At 34.5% G+C, this 24,009-nt stretch overlaps 1 protein-coding gene and 1 long non-coding RNA gene across 8 annotated transcripts in view; one reads left to right on the forward strand and one right to left on the reverse strand.

Annotated features, from left to right (window-relative positions):
* Positions 1–24,009, forward strand: part of LOC124423671 — a 162,138-nt gene that overhangs the window by 106,584 nt on the left and 31,545 nt on the right. The gene's annotated exons all lie outside the window — the stretch shown is intronic.
* On the reverse strand, positions 11,116–23,962 carry LOC124423684. The gene is made up of 2 exons (XR_006942132.1): positions 23,656–23,962; positions 11,116–23,386 (listed from the first exon to the last, which is right to left on the reverse strand). It is a non-coding gene; the product is annotated as an uncharacterized LOC124423684 (long non-coding RNA).

Raw genomic sequence — 24,009 nt, forward strand, 5'->3', positions numbered from 1 at the left:
GCGAAGTTAGTATTTCTCGGTAGCGAAACGCAAATATTTTCGCTATGGTGTATAGTCAACGGCTGCCGGCCCGATGGTAGATCTTGTTCTTTACAAAGAAAACTGCGGTTCTAGTGCGGTCGAGAGAAGAGTAACACGATAGCCGACGGAAAGCGTCGCTATGTTTCGTCCAACTTTGTTCCTTATTCGCTAACTCATATTACGATTAAAAGATAATATTGATAAAAAAGTTACTTAAACGTAATAGAAGAGAAACGAAAGAATATAATTTAAAATCCGCAAGAATTCAGAATTTGCAGATACGAATTAACAGAATAAAATTGGATATAATTATATGAGTTATTTTTCTTCTCTTTGATAATATTACCAGTGCTTCCCTTAATATTATATATAATATATATTATATATGTATATATAAGTTATAATATAAAAAGTTATAACAAAAATGCGGTATACAAGTAATAGTAATAATAACTGACTTACTGTTAATGTATAATCAGTTTCCTCACAGATGGATAGATCGAGGTGCATTACTCTCTTGACCACCAAGATCGTCCGATTTTATGCCATCGACTTCTATTTGTAGGGAACTTTAAAAGGTAAAATGTATCAAACACGAATAAATTCACGTAATGAATTAATACAAAAGATTAATAATGCATTCAATGAAATGAAACAAAATAGAAACGAAGTTTGTACAGTTATAAATTCGATCTTTGATCGCTGTCAATCATTATCAAGAACAGCAGTGTTGCGTCATGAGGGCGCAACTACGTTTCCAAATACGCGTTTCACATTGAATTAACTATGATAGTTGATTTACACGGAAAATTTCCCTCGTCTCTTTCTTATTGTCAGAATTATAGATCCACTGATTGCGATGAATAAGGGCGACAACACTAAGATACCGTTGTCAATAAAATACCGCTTGCCGCGTTCCCGCCAATTAATGGGAAAAAGCGCATTTTTTTAAAGGATCCCGTAAAACTTGCGAGGTAGATGCGCGAATTGAAACTAACACATTCGTTGAAATAAGATAAAATTGTTGATGTGTAATTAGTTGTGCTGTTGCGTTTTAGATTGTACTGGATACCTCCGATTAAAGTATAGCCAGTGATATTGATAAGACTCGGCTATCTTATTGGTGAGTGCGAATGCTTTGATACGACTGTCTATAGATTTCTCTTGAACTATTCACGAAGATATTAATGAATTAGGAAAGCGGAATGGAAAGGGAGGAGTTTAAGTAAAAAATGCCCGGAAAGGGAAAGCAATATCCTTATTGGTCGTGGGCATGTCAGGATAGTTCATTGGAATGTTTAAACATTCCATGTGTGCCCCTTTGTTCTAGTGATCGTGTAGACTAGAGGGTGTCAATGGATATTTCAAGGCTAGGCGCCAGACAACCCTTGGCTCGTCGCGCCTAGACGTCTACTTTCACTATTTATTTATTGCCTGACTCGATACATTATTGAGAACCAGGTACTTGACTAAAAATGCCTAAGCTTGGACAAAATGGCAATGTGTTTTTTATCTATGCTTTTTCTTACCGAGTATTCAACGAGTTCCCAAAGGCAGATATTTCTAATAGTGATATATGATTTTTAGGAGAAAATACTGGGAACAATTGAGAGACATACGTGTGCATCAACAGGTAGACATTTTGAAATCAAGTATTAATTAACTCTAGACGTGATGATGTCAAGTAGTAAATACATTAATCTATTTGGGTCAATGCTCATAGTAACAACAAGTCGGTTTTACTTGTATTCCGTATTTTTGTTATAAATTTTTAATAAAGCTCTATGTGACCTATGTTTACATAACATTTTTTTCTTATTTAGTACCATAGAATATATTGACAAAGTTTGAACATTAAAATCTGAGGAACCTAATACATAACTGTAGAATGTAATTAATTTTAATTAGATCTCTTCTATTTTATTGTAATATATATTCTCCACTTCCCTCTTCCCTTCGATAATATTACAAATCCTTTCCTTAATATTACATATATTTTATATATAAACAATAGTACAGTATAATTAAATTCAATTAGATCTCTTCTATTGTATTGTAATATATATACTCCGCGTCTATCTTCTTTATATATATATATATATATATATATATATATATATATATATATATATCTGTCACGGTATATGAGATATTTTAAATAACATTGCCTTCCTTGTTACTCCTTGAATCCTACAAAACGTTCATACTCGTGGGTGGTGAGTGAACGGTGCAGGATATCTCGCATGAATGAATGCGTCGTTCCTGGCTTGAGATAAACGGTCTTAAGCAACGTAAGTCTTTAGCCCACGCCGTTTCAACGAAAGATGCATGAGAATGCTTCCTCTCACTCTTTCTTTTTTTCTCTTTCTCTCAGTGTGAGTTTAATCGAGAAGACGAATTAAACGAGTCGCTTCTGCCTCAAGCGCAAAATTTTCACGTTTCAGCATCATGTAAGCCCTATATTCTATACATTTATATTATATTTGCCTTAGTTTATAGGTTTAATTTATTTCATTGTACGTATGTATATAATTTTAAACATAGATAAAACAAAAATAATGTAATGAATATCAAATAAAATATACAATTCGAATGAAAAAAAAAACGATAAAATACGTATTAAAATAAAATTAGAAATAAAACGATCAATGACATAGAAAAGAAATAAAATTGAAGTTTGGGATAATAAATGTCATGAAAAAAAAAGCTGGAGAAAAAGAAGAAGAAGAAGAAAAAAGAAAAAGGAAATAATGTAAACCTACATTCACTTCTATGAATCATATATAAATTGTAAACAGTCTGCAGATGGCCAAGTTTTTTCTTTGATCTCGAGAAACAGATTGAAAGAGAGAAAGAGAGAATATTGACAGTTTGATCTATATAAGTTCTAGGAAAAGCCGATCCATATTTTTTCGAAGACGGCTCGGCGACGTCGCCAAAGAAAATAGATAAAACAAATGTTAACCTACAAAGATTCTTAGAATCGGAATCGTTTAATGGATTCCTTTTTCTTTTCTTTTTCATCGAACTAAAGTGGATCAACAAGTGATCATCTTATAAACTCACCGAGTTTAAATAGTCACATAAATGGACAACTTCTCTGTCATGAGACACAATTGTACGGTCCCTACAATCGATTAATTCGTTTACTCCCGTTTTATTCGTTTTATCCATTACTTAAATTCATTATTCCATGTTTAACAAGAAAAGTCGCGTAGCTTACGAGAAGAGCTTTTCTTACATTTTATCTGATATTGAATAGGGCAATCATCCTCAACTTGTGGCTCGCCAAGCTTTTATATTATATTAGTGATTGAAAAATAAAAGATCGTATAAGAATATGCTCATCTGTTGCTTATGTTGTTGGCATCGGCGAATCATTTTTATATTCTAGAATGAAATATGCGAAGAACATACTTACGCATATAAAAATAATTACGTATATAAATACTTACTGATTGTGTAATAATGCAATTCTTTATTAATTTTTAAATAAACGCTCGTATAGATTTATTTATTTATTTATTTTTGGAATTTTGAATTTTACTTTTTACATTATTATATTATACTAAGAAATATAATGTATTATGTTGTGGTTTGCTATACATAACGTAGCAAATATATCTACGTGGCCCAAGAAAAAAGGTTGAATATGGTTGAAATAGAAATATGTAGAATATAGGTATTATATATGTGGTTGTATAACTTTTGAGATATTTTCTCTTAGAAAGTTATGAATATTAATAATTCGTATTAAAAAGGTATAAGAAAAATTAGTAACAATATTTTTTCACTTTTTCTTTTTTAATCTAATAATAATCTATAAATGTACATAACGATAGAAGACTGAAACTATTCGTAAAAAAAATAATAAAATAAAAAAGAAACAATATCCATGTCTCGTGAGATTTATAGATGATGAACATGGTATTGTGTTAAATAGTGGAGATCGTTTTCTTGTATCTTACTGGAGCAAGCAAATAGAGTCACAGACCGCCAATTGCTAACCTATATTTTAAAGAAAAGAAAGTGTAAACAAAAAGAAAAAAGTATATATATATTCGTATTCGTAATTTTCGAAAGGGATTTACGTGGGCAGTTTAAACGATTTCCAGAAATTTTACATCCTCTTGTAATAACATTGGCATGATTTTGCAACGATTTTGCGAATTAACGTAAAGAGGGACAATAAAGACCAAGAATAAAAAGAGAGAAAGAGAGAATGATAGAGTGAGACATTGAAAAAGTAAGAGAGAGAGAGAGAGAGAGAGAGAGAGAGAGAGAAAGAAAGAGATAGTGCGCATTGATTTTCCATAAGATAACACTTTGAAGCTCGTAGGCGCCATGCTTAGGAGGCTATCGAAAGAGAATCGTTAAGAGCTCCTCGAGAGAGCTACGTTTTAGTGAAGTTCCAGAGAGTTGCATCCCGAAGGGCGCGACCCACGCGTTCGCAATAACGATCTCCTCTCCACCCTGAACAATCGTTGTTCTCTTTCTCTATCGTCGTAGGAAACTATCGGACGTTTAGAAAGAAGAAAAAAAAACTTTTCCAAGCTAAGGAACAAAAATCATAAACGGTGAAACGGTAATCAGGGATGAGAGGGTGGAGGGGTAGTCTACCTTCTTGTTCCATTTTGCGATTCTTACATCGTGTATTTTGCGTGTGAAAAAGAATGAGAGAGTAAACGACTGTAATCGGCCAGAGACTAGGAAATCTAAATTATACTCACATATGGCCCGTAGGAAGTAATCTTGTTTGATACTTACGACTAGTTCTCGAACGTATCTCATTCGATTTCGCAGTGCGTTTTACGTACGAATAATCTAAGTGGTCGAACGAGAAAGAGGGAGAGAGAGGGAGAGAGAGAATCGTTAAAAGTTAATCGAAAAAACAGAAGGAGAGTCTTGAGATCCTGAGATTCTTTCCCACGTCGTCGGGTGCGACCTATGCTTATCCTTTATACGCGAAAACGAATAAAATTGGCGCCAATAAAATATCTCACGCCCACGAAGAGAGAGAGAGAGAGAGAGAGAGAGAGAGAGAGAGAGAGAGAGAGAGAAAGAGAGAGAAAGAGAGAGAGAGACAGTTGCAAACGAAATGCACAGTGAGCGCATGAGTTCTCGCGGATAATGAAGCGATCGAAGTACATTCGTTATAACACTCAGGAGCTTGGATATTAAATAACGTCGTTCAATTATCGCGATTGAAATCTCTTTGATCCACGTATTTTTGTTTTTCTTTCGTCTTTTTATTTATTTATTTATTTATTCAACATAAAAACACATACATGTGTTACGTGACAGGATATCAATGTGATTAATAAAATAAAAAAGAAAAAGAAAGATTTCAAATTAACTTGTCAATTTAGATTGATTTTCATTCTCACTATATTTCATACATTTTTCGAAATTTTTTTAAACGATCCTTCTCCATAAATCACGATGAATATTTTTCATTAATTTCATCGTGGAACGCGAGAAAGTCGGTTGTATTCTGTTGTGTGAACGAGATCGAATTAGAAGGAAAAAGAGAAAAAAAAAGAAATGGGTATCGGTGGTCTTTCAGGGCAACGCGCGTGCGAGCATTCGCGTAGAATTAAAGCCCACGTGTAAATTGATACTCCCTTATACTTCTTCCCCTCTCTTCTCATCTTCTCGATATACTCCTGCGAGTAGAGATTTATTAGAAGATCGCACTCCGGTGCGTCTGTCATTCGCCACCTACGAATTTCGAGTGAAAGGCGATACGTTGGCTCGTCCTACTTCGTTACTATACACGTACCTTCATGTTTCTACTATCTACACGTCTGCATCTATGTGTGTGTATATGCGTGTTTGTATGCATACGTTCAAGAGGTTGTTAGTTTCATACGACTAACGTTGTATGCATGTTCATACGAATCGTTCGAATATAAATACATACAGTATGTGTGTATTTATATATATACATAGTTTGCTCCATTTAATTCGTTATATCGAGATATAAAATTATTAGTTTATCTCTGTAGTAGTTAGAAGTTATATAATATCGTAAATGTCTATAATCCAAATTAATCAGTATAGACGACTGTAGGTAAAATCCATACAATTTTATTTTAATATAAGAGAATTTATTAATTGTATAACGCAGATTGTATATCTCGATTATTTTATAATATATTTATATTTTCTTTCGACAAATCCATCTCTCTGGAATTATGATTTGTTGTTTTTATATATTTATTTTTTTATGTAATAATAATAATATTTTGATATTATCCAAAGTATAATAAAGGTAAAAGAAATTCTATTGTATTTTCAGGATCATATACCAGCAGATTATTCTCGTAAACTTTATACTGACATCGTGAATCGAAATCGATTAGAAGGAAATTAGAGAAGACTGAATAAAAGAGACAACAAGGGAGTTAGCTCGAAGGGAGAATTTTCATCACGAGTCACGAGTCATTCGTTCTTTGTCCCTTTTCGATTCGATTATCCCAACGATATATGTATGTGTATTCTGATTGTAGATCGCAATGAGATCACGAAGCTAAGCCGGCTTTAACGTGAACTTTTAGCTCACTAGGTCTTATGAGCGGGCGTTAGTAGTCCGGATCTAGTAGAAAGTTTATACCTAGTTAGAATTTCGTTACGTTCAAATTTCAAAGCCAGTCATAGATAAAATCGATTTCTCGTTATAGGACAGAACGTGCCTTTAGGATATATCATTCTCATAATAGAAAAAGAGAAAATCATTTGCCTACATTATGTTTGCATTTTTGCGTTTTTTTTCCCACAATGATTACACGTCATATGGTAGCTGCATACATATGTAACTCATGCGCCTGTATGTATATATACAGGTATTGTTTTTTCTTCTTTCTTTTTTTTTTACACATTCGTCAATACATCGAATATTTTTATCGACGTATTTTCTCGACTTTTTATATAAATTTATTGACATCATGTCGAATAAGTTTTCCCGATAAATACAAAATATATTTTTGTCGCTATAAAATCTTTTCTTATAGTTGAAAAGATTTTATTAATAGAACGTTTACAAGATTCAATTTTGAATATTCTTTGATACGTGTCATGTTGTAACGAGAAATTCAATATTCTCGTGTTCGAGTAAGAAGTTGAAGAGTTTATAATTTTGTAAACGACAGCGCTGTTTATAAAGTGTAATGGAACGTAGAAACGGAGTAATGAAATTTTCCAGAAATTTCAATCGTTATTGAGATTGAACAAAGCGAAGGGAAAATGCAATCCGGTGAGGGACAAAGGGTTTTCGAAAACTTCATCATCGTTACCCTATTACGATGACGACAATGACAACGATATCATTTAAAGGCAGTCTCGTTTAAAGTTCACGCAAAAGAAAAAAAAATAAAATATAGCTCACAGAAATAACCGTCCGTCAGGACATGATGTCAGCTAAACTTTGACATTTCAAAAAAGAAAGTTCGTCAATTTAACCTTCCCCTTAACCGCGATAGAGTATCGTTATTCGGAATGAAAAGAATGAAGAAAATCTGGGGTTCTTTCAAATCTCTACGGATTTTATTTTAATACCCTACTACCTCTTCACTAACTTAATTACTCTCTTCTCATATCTCATTTCCTTTTTCTATAGCTCTTGGCATTTCTAAATCACGTTAATTATAATCGGATTTTTTTTAAATACTCTGAACTTTACGTATGAAAGGTAACTCAACGTATTTTTATAAGATTCCGTGGCTTTTAAGAATAGGCCTTTAAAAACTTGTATGTTTTTGAATGTAGAAAAACAATTCGACGTAAATATTGTGCCCTCATTAGTTGAACATTTTTTTTTTCGTTATATAAATGAACAAAGACGCGTTTCTCTCCTTCTTCTTCCATCGTCTTTCTCTCTTTCTTTCCCTTTTCTTCTTTTACAGTCTAACCGTCTGCAATATCGTTTCTTCGGTGCCGCACGTTACTGTTTTATTTACGAGGAGGAGCAATAACGAGATATTTATGACGGTATGTTCGGAATAATTAGCATAACACGTAATGCTTCGAGGCGAATCCTCCGTGTATGCCTTATAACGTGGCGCCTGTAAAATTCGGACCACCCAAGAGGTCAGAAACCCTTAAGCATACGTACGTATGTATTAACCTACCTAGTCGACGAAATATCTTTTGTAAACCAATCGAATACGTCGTACTTAGAGAACGTGATCTCTTAGAAAACTAAATTTTAAAATAAAAGCGATTTAACGATGATATAAAAAAAAGTTCTTTTGCCCCTTCGAACCTCACTGGAATATCTTCGGAAGAGATAGCAAAAGTGACTCTTTTTTTCTTTATATGGTTAGCACGTTTTCTAAAAAAAATATTAAAAATCTGCTTATCTTGAAATAAAATTTTAAAAAATTGTTAATTTATCTACGAAAATTTAATTAAAAATATTCAATCAGGCAAATTTTTCTCTCATAAAAATATTAAAATTTGATTATTTTCAAATTTAAATACTTTCATCGTATCGTCATATTTATTTTCGACAAATACATGATACCTTTAATACCATATTAAATAAATTTACGATAAATTTACCATTATTAAATAAATAACATATTAAACGCATTAATATAGATAAGCATATCAAACGTACAATTGTTTCTTCATTTATTAAAAAATAATTGAAAAAAATTAATCGAAAATCGAACACCTTCAGCGTTTTTCAATTGAACGAAAGAAGTTGAGCGATACGACGTTAATTCGTGAGATAAAACGGTGCTCAAGAAGAGGAAGAAGAAGATGAAGAAGAAGAAGGAGAAAGAGGAGGAGGAGGAGTCAATCTTCACGGTCCCTCGAGTTTCGCGTGCGCTTATATATAGAAGCTATATGCTCCTCACAGTCGTATATCTCATTTGAATATGCGTACACGCAACTCTTCTCAAGAGAGAGCAACGCGAAGCCACAGTATCGGCAAACAACCGCTTGCACGGACGAACACGACGAGACCGTTTACTAATGAACTGTATTATTTGCGATATATATGCCGACCTGGATTTGCATTAACACGACTTTTATTGTGTTTAATTGAATCGCCTTTTAAGCGCACGTTCCACCGCCTTGATCCTTGATCGACACCCTAACTAAGATTCTCTCGTAAGGAATCGAATAAGATGAAAAGAGAAAAAAAAGAGAAAGAGAGAGAGCATGAAAACATTTAATCTCGACAAATCGAATTCGATTGAGGCACGAACCACAACAAGAATACGATTACATCACGTATTATATAATAAAAAGCTTTTAATCATTTGCTTTTGACGTTAAAACCCTTTAACGCGTTAAATGTTATTCGCAAAAGTTTCATTTAAAATAAATTAATGTTAATATTTAGGTACAAAGAGAATATCGATTTGAACGATATTACTGTTCGAACTCTTGAGCTTATTGGCATCGAACGGTTCTAATTTCGAAGGTGTTATCTTCTTAGAGTGTACGATTCTTCTTCTCGAGTATGCTCGAAGATCAAAGCATCGACGCGTTTCGATGGTCGATAACTCGATCCCCTTTTTCTTAATTGAATGTATATACAAACACATACACACACACGCATACAAATATACATACGGGGTGAACGTTGAGTAAAATAATAGCTGTTGAATATGAAATCAATGATGATTTATTTAATACATATGTATATACATATGTATTCGACGAATTTAAAAGTGGTTGGTTTATATCTTCACTTGCTAAGATTAGTCGAGACCAATTGCTAGACTGCCTGTCTCTCGACAACGCTTTTTGTTTTTATATCTATATTATACGTAAAATTGTTCGAGGAGTATTGATAGTTAACAGGATACCTGTATCATTTTAACTAATTATTAATACCGTATCCGAGAGTAAACAAAACGTATCATTTTAAAAAGTTCCTGGAAAATTCCAGGTACCTGTTTGTAATCTCTCTGTAACTTTGGTTGTTAATCTATTGATCCTGTTTTATTTGTGAATGTAACTACGGTAATTCTTTTTGGTGGAAATTCGTGCGTTCTTAAGTAGAAAAAAAATGAAAACAAAGGGAAAGAATAGGGAAAAGGAAAAGGAATTAACGAAAAATGATTAGAGAATTAAGATTAGAATGAGCGTATCGAAGAATATGTGTGTATGTAAACATGTTTGTATTACGACGTAGTGTAGTCGTCACTAATACATACGTGAAGTTACTTGTTGCTCCTTAAGGAGCATTTCATAGCGCAAAGATCGTGACTTTCACCTCGAGGCGAGCTTGAGAAAGAGCTCTCTCGTTGTAACACCTTCGTTTTATGATGATCGATTCGTTTTGACGCCTCGAGTTCGGGAACTACTATGGCCGATTTAATGCTTCCATGCACTTTCGAGTAACGGATCGCTGTTGTGCGTGTTAGTAGGTCCAATCTCAAAGAGAGAAAGAGAGAGAGAGAGAGATAGGGTAACAACGAGTCTACTTGCTTTATAATCTCACGGCGAGATCTATAAAAGGAAATTAATCATTGTCAGCGAATAGGTGTCTTATTTGAACATGGCGGTGATTTCGACTCGTCGAATAGTCCGACGAATCGACGCCCGACTAATTTTCCAATCGCGACAGAGCATTATCGTTTGTTCTCAGCACGTCGTCTCCACATACATACATGCATACTTACATACGTACATATATATGTACGTACGAACTCTCCTTCCTTCAGCCGGAAGAATCGACGAGGCTTGTCGCTCACGATACTATTACTACCAATCGAAATATATCCGTTCTGGCGAGTTAACGTTGTGACGCGGGGGAGGAGATAAAAAACTTGACGACAAGCTCGCTCGCCGCCTTCTAATTATCGATCTCGTTTTCTCGTAAATCAACCGAGCCGCGTTCGAGTATTACCATCGTACTGTGTCTTTCATGCTGTTGTATTATTGCTTGCCACCGCCAGTCGTTGCCGTTGTTGTTACCGTTACTGGTGGGTTCTTTCGAGTTCAAAATATTTTTTACTACACCTTCAACTGGCTTCGAAGTCGTTACTAATTATCAGTGCGAGTCTTACGATGTATGTGCGGATCATTGCACCGGATGATAAACACGCCGAGAAAGTTCATTCTCACCCAAGATTTTGTTTTTCTTTTTTTGTTTATTCTTTATTTTTTTTTCTTTTTGTATTTTTTGTATTTTTTTTTTTTTTCATAATGTTCTCTTTCGAAATCGTTCAGATTGATACATTTGTTATAGCATTGTCGAGAGTAATAGATTACATTCTATCAATTATTTTACTATTATTTCCATTTGCTAGATATATGCTTATATACGTATTATGGATCGTTCATTCTTAATTTTCCAGTGATTCGAATCAAAGTAAATGGATCTTTTATTTATCTTTCTTTCGTGCAAAGAGAAAACGTACCTATCACTATATTTAGATCTTTCACTCCAGATACATCGGAAAATAGAGTCTCCAGTCTACTTCGGAGAAGAAAATATCGTTCTCGTGAATCTCAAGATACTCTCTCTCTCTCTCTCTCTCTCCCTCTCTCTCTCTCTCTCTCTCTCTCTCTCTCTCTCTCTCTCTCTCTCTCTCTCGTTCCTTTACCAAGAGAGTCGAAATATCATTACGCTTTGCCGTAACTCAGCATAGCACGCACTAAATTATAAATACTACCGCATACGAAGGAGAGCGTGGAAATAAGAGAAGTAAGAACTTTGAGAAGAAATGAATCTTCTCTCTCTCTCTCTCTCTCTCTCTCTCTCTCTCTGTCTGTGTCTTCCTAGAAAATTTTCAGAGTAACCATCTGCTCTCTATCCTCATATTTGGTTCCTTCCTTTTCTTTTCCGTCATACATTCGTTTCACAGATAACGAAAAGCAGAATAACTTCCGACTTTTCCTTTAAAAATACCCTTTTTTATCCTCTTTGAACGGTATACTCGTAAGTCGATCATTATTCTTTTCATTCGTGGAGAAGAACTTCTTCCTGCTCACATGGAAGACTCGCTTGACCTACCTCAAACACGGAACGTTATTCTGTCGTAAGTTAACATACGAACTAGTTCATGTAATAGAGTTTCTTCGAAACGGTGTTACGATAATGATACGCTCAGCGTATTCATGTAAGAGAGAAAGAAAAAGAGTAGGAGAAAGAGAAAGAGAAAGAGAAAGAGAGAAAGAGAGAAGAAAAAGAGAGAGACGGGCACATTTATCTCGCTAGATTGAATCCTCGAGAAAAATGACGTAAGTACGAGGTTCATCGTCCACATGAGCAGTTTGAAGTGCTGCGATGACTAAACGTTTCGGAGCTCGCATTATCACGCCTTATTGTCGTTCGCGAAAGTGTATTTGCGCGCGCGCGCGTGAGAGAGGGAGAGAGATCACGTCCGTTATATACATACACGCGCGTACACGTATTTACATGTTTCTTCTTTACACATATATGTATCTGTGTGTTACTATATATATATATATATATATATGTATGTATATATATATTTATATGTACGTTTATATATATCTTTTGCACACGCACGAGGTGTTTTACAAACGCCGTGGGAAGAGAAACGTAACGACACAGCATGATGTCTTCTCTCTCTCTCTCTCTCTCTCTCTCTCTCTCTCTCTCTCTCTCTCTCTCTCTCTCTGTGGCTTCCTGTAGAGTCACCTGAAACAAGTTAAATATTGTTTCCTTCCTTGAAACATTTTATTCATAAATGTCTATATGTAATATGTTATGTATATATACGATGATCATCGCTGGGAACAGGAAAAGTCAAGGTAATTGTAAGTGGAAATAATTAATTGATAGATTTTTCAATTTATTCACTCTCTTATTTATCACATAAACAATAGAATTTTTATTATGAAAACGAAAAAAAAGAAAAAAAGGATTGAAAGAAAGAATGAAAAATGTGAGTAGAGACGAAATTCTTTATTTCGATTCGCCGTCGTGCATCTTTGATGATTTCGGCTTTTATTTATTTTCTCCCTGAGCAAGACCTCGTAAGATCTTTTTCTTCTTTTCACCAGCAGCAGAAGCAGCAATGTATCGGCGCACTCAGATATACGTGTTCGTGACTCGCTTTCAAAATAATCCGCGTGCACCACGCAGGATCCAAGGAACAAGATTCAGGGTGGTCTCTCTCGGTACTCTCTTCTCTCTCTCTCTCTCTCTCTCTCTCTCTTTCTCTCTCTCTAAAGTGAACGACACGAAAGAAAAATTTCTGTTGGAATACATACACACACACATACAATATATATGTATCATGTTCGTTTACTATCTTCGAAAAAAGTACGTTAAATGAAATTCGTTCTTCGAACGTCATTGGTGGATTATATATGTATTCATTGCTTGTTGACTTTGCTTTTTTTTTTGTCACATTGTTTTTTCTTTTTTTTTTTTTCATTATAACCATCACGATAATACTCGTATTTCGAGAAGGGGCCAACGTATCAAAACATTAGGAAAATAATCGTAAGATCTTACAGAAGCGTCCGGCATCAATTTGCAGTTTAAATTGCGCGCAAGTAACGAACCACGGGAAAGTCATTCCAAGAATCGTTAGTTACAATTCAGTACTCGTCTCATCCGTTGTAACTAACCTCGTCCTATCGCCTCGTATTTCCGCAAAGTGATTTCCCTTTAACACCGAAACTGGTGCGAGCTTCTACTGTTCGGTACACTCGATCCTCTCTCTCTCTCTCTCTCTCTCTCTCTCTCTCTCTCTCTCTCTTTCTCTCTTCCTCTCTATCTCTCTGTCTCCCTCCCCCTCCTTCTCCGTCCTAGTTCTATTTCTTTGTCTATCTTAAAAGTCTCTGTTTCTAAATGCGAAAAAAATAATTCGAACGCATAAAGTCAAGTTGATTAAAAGTAGTTGATTTAAGTGTCGTTGAGCGTAGGATTAACGGTTTTATAGAACGGACGTCTCCAAGAAGAATAATTATTCGGAACAATGGGTGAAAGCTTTGGCAAGCGCTTGTAATCACGATGTCTGGCGACAAACACCCACCTTTCAACGACGATGCGGAAACGCGTGCTTCTCTTCATCTTTTCCTTCTTCTTTCCCCCCTCTTTCTCTCTCTCTCTTTCTCTCTCTTTCTCTCTCTTTCTCTATCTCTATCTCTCTATCTCTCAAACTTTCTTTCTCTCTCTTTTCCCCTTTCATTTTGGCACATTCCTATAGAAGATTTTTTTTCTTTTAGGAAGTTATTGATCCTCATCCGTTTTAGAACATGATTAATGTTTTTCCTCTTTCTCTATTTTTTTTTCTAAATGATCAACGAAATTTTCGAGACTTTCGGTGAACTTAATTTCAAATAAATGAATCCAAGAGTAATATGAATTATAGATTGTAGAATAAAGAATCATAAATCGTGGAAAGACGAAGGGAAAAATAAACGTATGATGATATTTATTTAGAAAAGGATAGACGATATATTATGCAAATACCTGTATCTATGGAACGCTTCGGGAAGTCAATTAATGATTTATTTGAATTTAAAACATGATACATGATCGGATGATAGAATATACAAAATCCATAGAATATACAAAATCAAAAGTTAAGGAAGAGAAAATGAGAGAATGAGAGAATGAGAGAATGATGGAGAGAGAGAGAGAGAGAGAGAGAGAGAGAGAGAGAGAGAGAGAGAGAAAGAATGAGATAGGGCAAAACGTTCTTTCAATTACACATTAGTGAACTTCTTGGACAAACACAAGTACAGACGAAAAGTTATAGGAGAATTAAAGGGAGATAGAGTAGTGAGAGAAGCGAGAAACGCTTAATCGCCGGCGCTAATTAGTTTCTCGTACTATCCTGTTCATCATTTCACCGTTGGATCCACAGTCTCTGGCGGCAGTATCTGGATCCCTTCCAAGAGCACAAATAGTCGGTTCCGCGTTTGCTCACGACAAGTTTTACCATGCTTTTCGGTGTAACAAAAAGCAGCCTCGTTAATGAGCGACAACGAACGTCTACAGTGGCAGTTTTCGTAGTACGAGAAGGCACGACAAGGTGTAACGGACTCACCATTGGAGTTACTACCTACTACCGTGGCCCTTGTTGTTACTCGAGAGTTTCTTATATGAGAAAGAGAGAAACAAAGGGAAAAAGAGAGACGAAGAGAGAGAGAGAGAAAGAGAGAAAGATGCAAAAAGGGTCTTCTTGAACAGAGTTCATATTTACCGACTGGTAAATGCGTAATTGATTTTCTCTTTTTTTTTTTATTTTTCCTTTTCCCTTAACCTAACCATTATTGTCGCGAAATAAAAGGATTCGTTTGCCTATTAAAGTGTAAATTTTGACGATGCTCGAGGACGCTTTACTTTTATATCTCACAATACCGGAGATAAATGGATTTTATAGTATTCGTGGGAGGGAATTTACGGGAGGGTATGGTCGGTAAGTAAAGAGACAAATAGTCCGTGAGTACGAAGGATATTTTACCACGGATATTTTCTGTGTTCTTTACATATTTTCTTCTTACAAGATTCCTTCTCTTTCTACAACGAAGATAGTAGAATCTTCTTTGGAAACCTTTACTGTCGTCATTTTATTTTTCTTTTTCTTTTTCTTCTTCTTCTCCTCTTCCTACTTTTCTATCTTTTCTTATTAGTATTTCTCGTGTTACCCATTTTCTTATTACAGAACGAATTCTCCTTCGTTCATTTGAAAGAGATTGTTAGCTGGAAGGAAGTATTATGTTTACCAGGACGGTCAAAATAACCGAACGATTTTATATCGCGTAGGAGAGAAAAAAGAGCATGTAAAAGAGAGTCTCTAACGAGATTTCGTTAGAAGAATGAACGGACGCGTAACGGTAGTTTTAATCATTGTCAACTGTTCGTCTCGTTTGCAATAAGTTTTAACTCGTAACAAAGGACGGTACAAGCGGATAATTTGAATTATCCGAGCGACAAAGAAAATATATTAATAGACAAACCAGTTCTGATATTTGTGTAATTAAGATAACAAAAAACATAAAAAGAGAAAGAGAAAGAGAAATAGAGAGAAACTATAGGCAGTATTACTCGTTTTACTCGTCATTATCATTTATCTTCATTATTTTTCATACATTTCATTTGATATAATCATCTTGGCCCGTCTCGCGTAACAAATAAGTTAAACGATTTATATACTTATTTACTCTCGTTTCTTTGATTTTTTTTCCTATTTTTTTTCTGTCACCGTAGAACGTTATCGGAGGCGAGCATGAAAGATATCCTTTTCAAGTTTCATTGTTAACTGAAAGAAAAAGAAGGCTAACAGGTAAACTTGACACGGTTTGCCAATACGAAATGATGATCTACGTTTCAAGGTTCATACATAATGTTCCGTAATGCTTTTTCTTTTACGTTAACCAGAGAAAGAGGAAGAAAGAATGAGAAAGAGATTTTCAATTGGTATAAACGTAATTAATGTATGAAATTTATTTGGATTAAAAATAAAAGAAATACAGGAAGTTTCGGATGAATGAATCGTAAAATATAAAATTCAATGGTACAATGCTTTCTTTGATGATTGAAAGATTTGATTTATTTTGTTTTCCTTTCTTTAGTAAGAAGTTAACTCAAGAATTTTCTACTTACAAATGTTGAATGAATTTCAATCAAAAAGTTTTAGAAAAATATCAAGAAAAGTTTAGTAAAGGTGATTGCTACTCTCTTCTTCTTCTTCTTTTTTATCGTTTAAAGCGAACAAGGCCATCTCGTAATACTCGTTTGGTAATGTATCGAAGCAACATCGATTTTATTATTTATAGATAACAACTCGTGTATCTTCTCTTGGGACTTGTCGAGCGTTATCGAAGTTCGAGCCCTGCACTTTTCCCTATAATAACCTATTCCATTCCTTTTTTTTCTTTTTTCTTTTATTTCTTTTTTTCTCCCCCTCTCGACCTACATGTGCAATGCATACAAGTTTATTTCTTCCTATTTTTCGTGCGTCACTTCGTGCCTCTATCGATCCTTCTCTTTCGATCATTTTTTCTACGAGATGTAGATCAATTAATTAATTCGCTATTTAAAGAAGATCGATTAACATGTTGCCGCAAATGACGGCTATAGCCGTCAGATTTTTGGCGATATGTAGGCAAATGACAGCTATGGCTGTCTTGCACATGATGACTGATGCTCAATTTCATATGGCAGTCATAAACAATTGAAAAAAAATGTGTTTCTGATTACGATCATCAAATTAAAAGTGTGCGGCAATTGTGATAATTGTGATAAAAAAAAAACTAACAAGGAAATATATCTTTTTCGTTTCTCGTGGTATAATTAAAAAAAAAATCAGATCTACAGAAATAGATATCTACGAATACTTTTATTTTTAATCTTCTTATTATATTTTTATTCAATTACATTTTCATCATTTCTATTAACCAATTATACAAATTATCTAATTAAAAAATTAAGCATGTCAAGCTATGAAGTTTCGATTGAAACTTTTCATTTATGTCGTTACCAACTTAATGAATTATCGATCGTCATAAAACGACAACATAAATCGTTGCAAGCTGAAAGAAGTAGCAGAGAGAGAGAAAGAGAGGGAGGAAGGGAAAGATAGAGACAGAGATAGAATCGAATTGTACTTACATTCGTAAGTACTCAGGTACGTACGAAGCGCGCTCGAGAAACGACAAAAGGAATAGAGAAGAGGTGGAATGGAGGTGGAAGGAACTAAATAAACGAATGTATCGCGATATATCGAAAGAAGAAGAAGCAAGTTCCACGATTCATCTTACCTTTCACCTCTATTGTTCGCACAAGTAACACACCGTAACATCGATTCCATGCGTTATCCCGGATTACGATAAGGTGGAAGGTGAATTTTTCTTTTTCTTTTTTACTAACGTTCTGAGTCGATAGTTCATCTCATTATAATTCGCCCACACGACCCTACACGATTTGCGTTCCTTCTCATAACGATCTTACATATACATACTCGAAATGTATCGTTCTTCCTGGTGATCCTACGAAAAGTTACGTCACATATGTATGGATGCGTGTGTTTACGTATGTATGTATACATACGTGTGTATACGTATGGAATACAATACCTCGTTAAATGTCCCGCGACAAAATTTTACACTCTTGTTTTTTGTTTTTATTTTTTTCTTGTTTTATGAAGTTGATGTCTTCGTTGTTGTTACGTTTGAAATTATTCTAAACGATCATGAATCTCTACGAAATATATCGATTCTTGCATTATAATTAGTTAATTCTCCATCATTGTGCGATGTTTTGTACAAATAAGAACTGTTAAGAAAATTTATACATGTCGAGTCTCTTTTTCTTTTAGAGCATTTGAACAGCGATTTTTAAGAGATAGCGATTTTTACACTTAGATAGAAATGGGACACTTCGTATTTGTATGTTTATGATAATCACCCGTGGATTCTATATTCTACATTTTTATATACATGAATTCGAAAGAATTCCAGTAGAGAGAAAGAGTAGAACCGGGCCCTTTGCATCTAATGTCAATTTTCTTTCTACATCTTCTTTTTTTCTTTTTTAAGAACTTTCAAAGTAACGACGTCTCGTTAGAAAAAAGAAATTTTTCCTTATGGTAATATTAACGGATGTTTACGATACATATGCATTTTATTTTACGAATACGTTATGCTTCTCAAGAACGGTGATAAAGTCAGCCATGAGGTTAATTTTAATTGATCACAAACGAACTCGATAGAGGAGATATCTCGAATACGTACGTAAGTACATGAGTATACGTCGCTGGCACACTTTCCAGAAAAAGAAAGCGTCTACTTCAATTAACATACTAATTAACGTCGTGATTATTATACTAAATTTCATTGAAAAATTTCATTCTCTCGGTCGATCGATTTGTCCTATTTTCATTCATATTTATCTCTCGTTGTAATGGAATATTTAATACTGATATATTTAATCAATATAAATAAAATAAATCATTCTTTATCGTCTTATATAAATAAATAAATAAATACATTTTTTAGATTTTAAGTCTATAATTAAATATTTATCAAATTAATCATTCTTATTTTCTTATTAATCGAAATAAAATTGTAATCAATAGCGATTTTTAATTGTATCGTTGTATATTCGATTATCATGATCATCGAGAAGTTTAAAACATGATTAAGGAAATGTATGTAAATATAAAAACGAAGTCTTAAGCGATACATCGTTCTTACTTGTTTTACTTATACCGAATGATTCCTTCTCCTCATGGGATTACATCGATTCAAGAGAAGGATCGACGTTAATTAAATGGCCCACGTCGATGTGAGACAACTGGATCGACAGTCTTCGTCTCGTTATCGTTACGAGTCCCAGGGATACACCACTTATTTCTTTCCTTTCATTTTCTTTTTTCTTCTCAACGAAGTAAAACGTAGACGTTGATTAATACAGAACATTGATGTCATTGTTAATGAATAACATCACTCTTAAATTTTTATTTATTTATTTATTTTTTCTATAATATTTATCTTTATCTTCCTTCGAAAATTATTGAGAATTATTAAATGACATTAATCGCTGGGGAATCTGGTTGTGACAAAAAGAAAAATTATTCTTTATGAATTTTTATTTTTTTCATTAAACGTGCAAATCTCTAAGCAGATTAAAATCAAACCGAAAAAGAAAAGAAGAAAAAGAAACGGATCCTCGTCGAGGAATGTCGCAATGATCAAGTCTTAATTATCAAGATGTGTTGATTAAAAAAAATGTTATGCGAATGTGAGCGGATTAAAAAAAAAGAGAATGATAATAGCCAACGGCTTAATTAGTTTTACGAGCCAATCGTTGTCCCTTATTGAAGAGACGTTCGAAGAGTATCAAAACCAGTTAAGCGCATACATGTATAAATATATACATATTGAGTTGTCCAAAAAGTTCATACCTATTTTCGGTAGGTGGCATAAGGACAGGTCTAAATATATCAGAATGATTGAAAACAAATGATATGCGTACATATTTCAAAAGGTGGTACTTTAGGCATATTTGGAAAAAGTTTTGGTTACGATATTTTAATTTTTGTCTGTTTTATACGCCTTTGAATATGGAAGCAAACAAAGTACATTATACACATTTAATGCTTTTCTTTTATCGGAAAGGCAAAAATGCCACACAAGCGGCAAATAAGATATGCGCTGTTAATGGTAAGATGCTGTACTTGAAAGAACTGTGCGGAAGTGGTTTGCTAGGTTTAAAGCTGATGATTTCAACTTTGAAGATCAAGAACGTCCGGGTAAATCTTCCACCATAGTTGAAGATCAGATTAAAACACTAATCGAGAATAACCCACGCTATACGACACGTAAATTAACAGAAATGTTAAAAATATCAAAATCCACCATCCATGAGCTTCCACCATACATATGAAGCTTCGCTACATAAATCGTTTTGATGTATAGGTTCTCGACGATTTTTTAGAAAAAAATCTGATGAATCGCTTTTTCATTTGCGATTCGTTCTATAAATGCAATGAGAAGACACCATTTTTGAAGCAAGTAATAACAGTGAATGAAAAATGGATCACTTATAATAATGTTGAGCGAAAAAGGTCTTGGGGAAAGCGGAATGAACCAAGGAGGTCATGCTCTGTTTGGAAGAATTGGAGTAATGTTTGGAAGGATTGAAAAGGAATCCTGTATTTTATCAAACAACGAGACGATAAATTCAGAAAAATATTCTTCCCAATTAAACGAATTAAAGACAGCAATTGAACATAAACGTCTAGAAACGCGAATTGGAAGGGCATTGTATTTCATCAGGATAATAGACGGCCCCATGTATTTTTGACAACTCGACAAAAATTGTTAGAGGTCGGTTGGGATGTTCTACCCCATCCACTATATTCACCAGACCTTCAGATTTCCACCTACTTCGATTATTACAAAGTGCCCTTAATGGAAAAAATATCAACTCTTTAGTCAAGATAAAAAATCATATAGAAAAGTTTTTCACCGAAAAACCTGAAAGATTCTGAAAGGATGGAATTTTTAAATTGCCTGAAAGATAGAGAAAGTTTATGGAACAGAATAATATCTATATAATTTAATAAATGTATACCAAAATTTAAATGCTGCGTTTTAATTTTCCTTCAAAATCGGCACGAACTTTCCGGACAACCCAATACATATACATATAATATATATATACTCGACAACGTTTAACGAAATGATTAAAGTAGGCCGTTCCGAGACAATGGCCGTTGATCGAATGAAGAAAAAGAAAAAGAAAAGTTCGTCCAATCATTTGAAAAACGTTGAGAGTTTTCAAAGAATTTGCACATACTTAGTTTATGGTCCCTTACGTCGAAAGACAACGCATACCTAACAAAGTGTATTTTTTTTTTCTTTCTTATTCGTTGTCGGTATTAATCAATATCCACATGTTAAAGTTTAAAACACGTCCATATTCCAGAAGATAAGTTTCAAACGAACTGTGATTGTTCTTATATTCGGGTTACATATCTTCAACACTTGTTCGATTATATTTTTGTATCGATAACTTTCTTTGCGAGGATACCAAAAAGAACGATATTCTTTTAAATCTCTCTAACGATCATGAATCACCTTTCATGATAAACATTTTTTAGTCTGCCATAACTGATAAACGAGATTGAGGAGAATCTTTACGAGGAAAACTGATTATCCTTGGATATACCATATTTATCGTTTGATTTAAAACATGCTCCCTCATAATCATCCTATATTCCTTCTATCGTTATCTGAAATCTCTGAACCCTTTAAACTTTTATCTTTAGATCAATACATGATCCGTTTCTTTTTTCTTATACATCATATAGTTATGTATAACTATTTACCTGTCTACAAAGTTACCTAACTACCCCAAGCGGGAATGATTAGTTGCAAAGTTGCAAGGGAGATAGCCAATTACCTCCCCATTTTTTCTCTCTTTCCCTCTCTCTCTCTCTCTCTCTCTCTCTTTGATTTTTAAAATTTTTTTATCTCACTCGAGACGTTTATTCGCGAGACGTTGGTAATTCGGTCGGAAAGTGTAGCCGGTTTCTGGAGTCTCGCGTCCGGGTGTTGTCGCCTCAATTGCGTAAAGGCAAATCTCCTTACGAAAGGGCCTTGCATCTACCAAGTCATGTATATAAGTACGTTCGTGTTTCTGTCCTCGCGTCGTCTGTATACATACGCCGTATGTGCGTCGCAACGGCAGTTGCCGGCCTTTTATTCCGCACGAAGTGACACACCTACGTAGATCTTTATTCAGTACCGGAGAGCTGGATGTTAAACGCGGCGACCTACCGCAAAGCGATCTCGACATCGTGGATTTCCATGTCGTTCGTCTATGGAAACGTCGCTTGTCCGTTTCGTGCGATTTCGTCGTCTAGAAATAAGCTGGGGAGAGAGACGACGATGGTCGGACATCCAATCTCTTTCTCTCTCTCTTTCTCTCTCTCTCTCTTTCTTTCTCTTTCTCTCTCACTGTCTTTCTTACCTCTGTACTCTTATCTCGTTCGTTCAGAGACTACGCGTAAAATATCGGATACGAGACGGAGTTAAGAATTATGAAAAGGAATAAGAATGAGGTAAAATAGGAAGAAAAATAATTTTCCCTTAGTATTTCATTTAACTATATATATATATAAATAAATGCTTATTCGTTTCTCTTTCGCGAAATCGAAATTACTAGTTGTTATATCGGCACGACGGGATCCTAGGAATCTTCCCTTTTCACCTCAACGGGTGGTCGATTCCAATGTAGAAAGAATGCAAGCACCTCGGATTCGTACCGCATCGACAAGTTTTCCCGTATACGTTTTTCTGCATAATTACATCAAAGATATATCTTCATCGTTCTACTACGTATACCATAGTCTTATTTAATCTCAACCCTGTCCGTAATTAATGTCGGCGATCTTATCAACTTGAATGATCGATTTATTAACGCATGGGACAATGACTTTACATTGGAGTTTGAAAATAATAGTCAGCTATGTATACGCGAATGTTCTATCTTTTTCCATCTCTTGGTATGTTCTCTCTCTTCCTCTCTCTCTCTCTCTCTTTCTCTCTCTTCCTCTCTCTCTCTCTCTCTCTCTCTCTTTCTCTAACTCTTTCTCTTTCTCTTTCTTTCTTTCGTTTCTTTCGTTTCTTTCGTTTCTTTCTTTCTTTATTTCTCTCTCAGTAGGGTACAAGTAAACGAGCTACAACGACGTTCTTCCTTGACGATTGAATGAGCCGTCGTTGAATCCGCGGTACCACGGCGCATTCCGTACAGCTCCAAGTTTTTCTTTCTTTTTTCCCTTTGGCCTCGAACGTCGATGTCGCTCCAACGTTGTATATATGTACGTATAAACAGGTATACAGGGTGTTTCCGAAATGGTCCATCAACATCCATTATAATAATATAAATTTCTAAGTTGAAAATTAGCTGAAACATATTAAGAAACATTGATTCTTAATAAGAACGTAATAATAATCTAAAAATGTAAAATACATTGAAAATATTTATCATAAGTAAATTTAACAAACACGTTATAAGTATGTATATGCAGGAGAAAGATGGAATAGGATAGGATGGGATGGACTGGTAGGTGGGACACAACAATTATTAACACGTTTATTTGAAAAGGAAGTTTCTTAGAAACTAGAAATCTTATAAAAAAAAATAAATAAGTTAGTTAGTAAATAAGTACCTACACGTATTCACGAGTTCATATTAAATGTTTCAACTTAATCACCCTGTATGCAAGCAGATACACGTACTAAAGAACGCGTTTCTCGTCGCGGATGCCGCTTTTTCCCGATGAAACCTTCATTCATCCAGCCTGACGATACGATCTCATTGAGAAAATCGCGCGCGTCTCGCGTTCCACCGATGCCGGTTTAATGAGCGTCAAGAATTCTTTTAAGAGAAAAGAAAGACTTGTACCTATGTATGTATGTATGTATGTATGTATATTCGTGTTTGTGTGTGTTTTTATTTATGTATGTATGTATGTATGTATATTCGTGTTTGTGTGTGTTTTTATGTATGTATGTGTGTATATATAT

This window comes from Vespa crabro, chromosome 4, assembly GCF_910589235.1.
Source record: "Vespa crabro chromosome 4, iyVesCrab1.2, whole genome shotgun sequence".
NCBI lineage: Eukaryota > Metazoa > Arthropoda > Insecta > Hymenoptera > Vespidae > Vespa > Vespa crabro.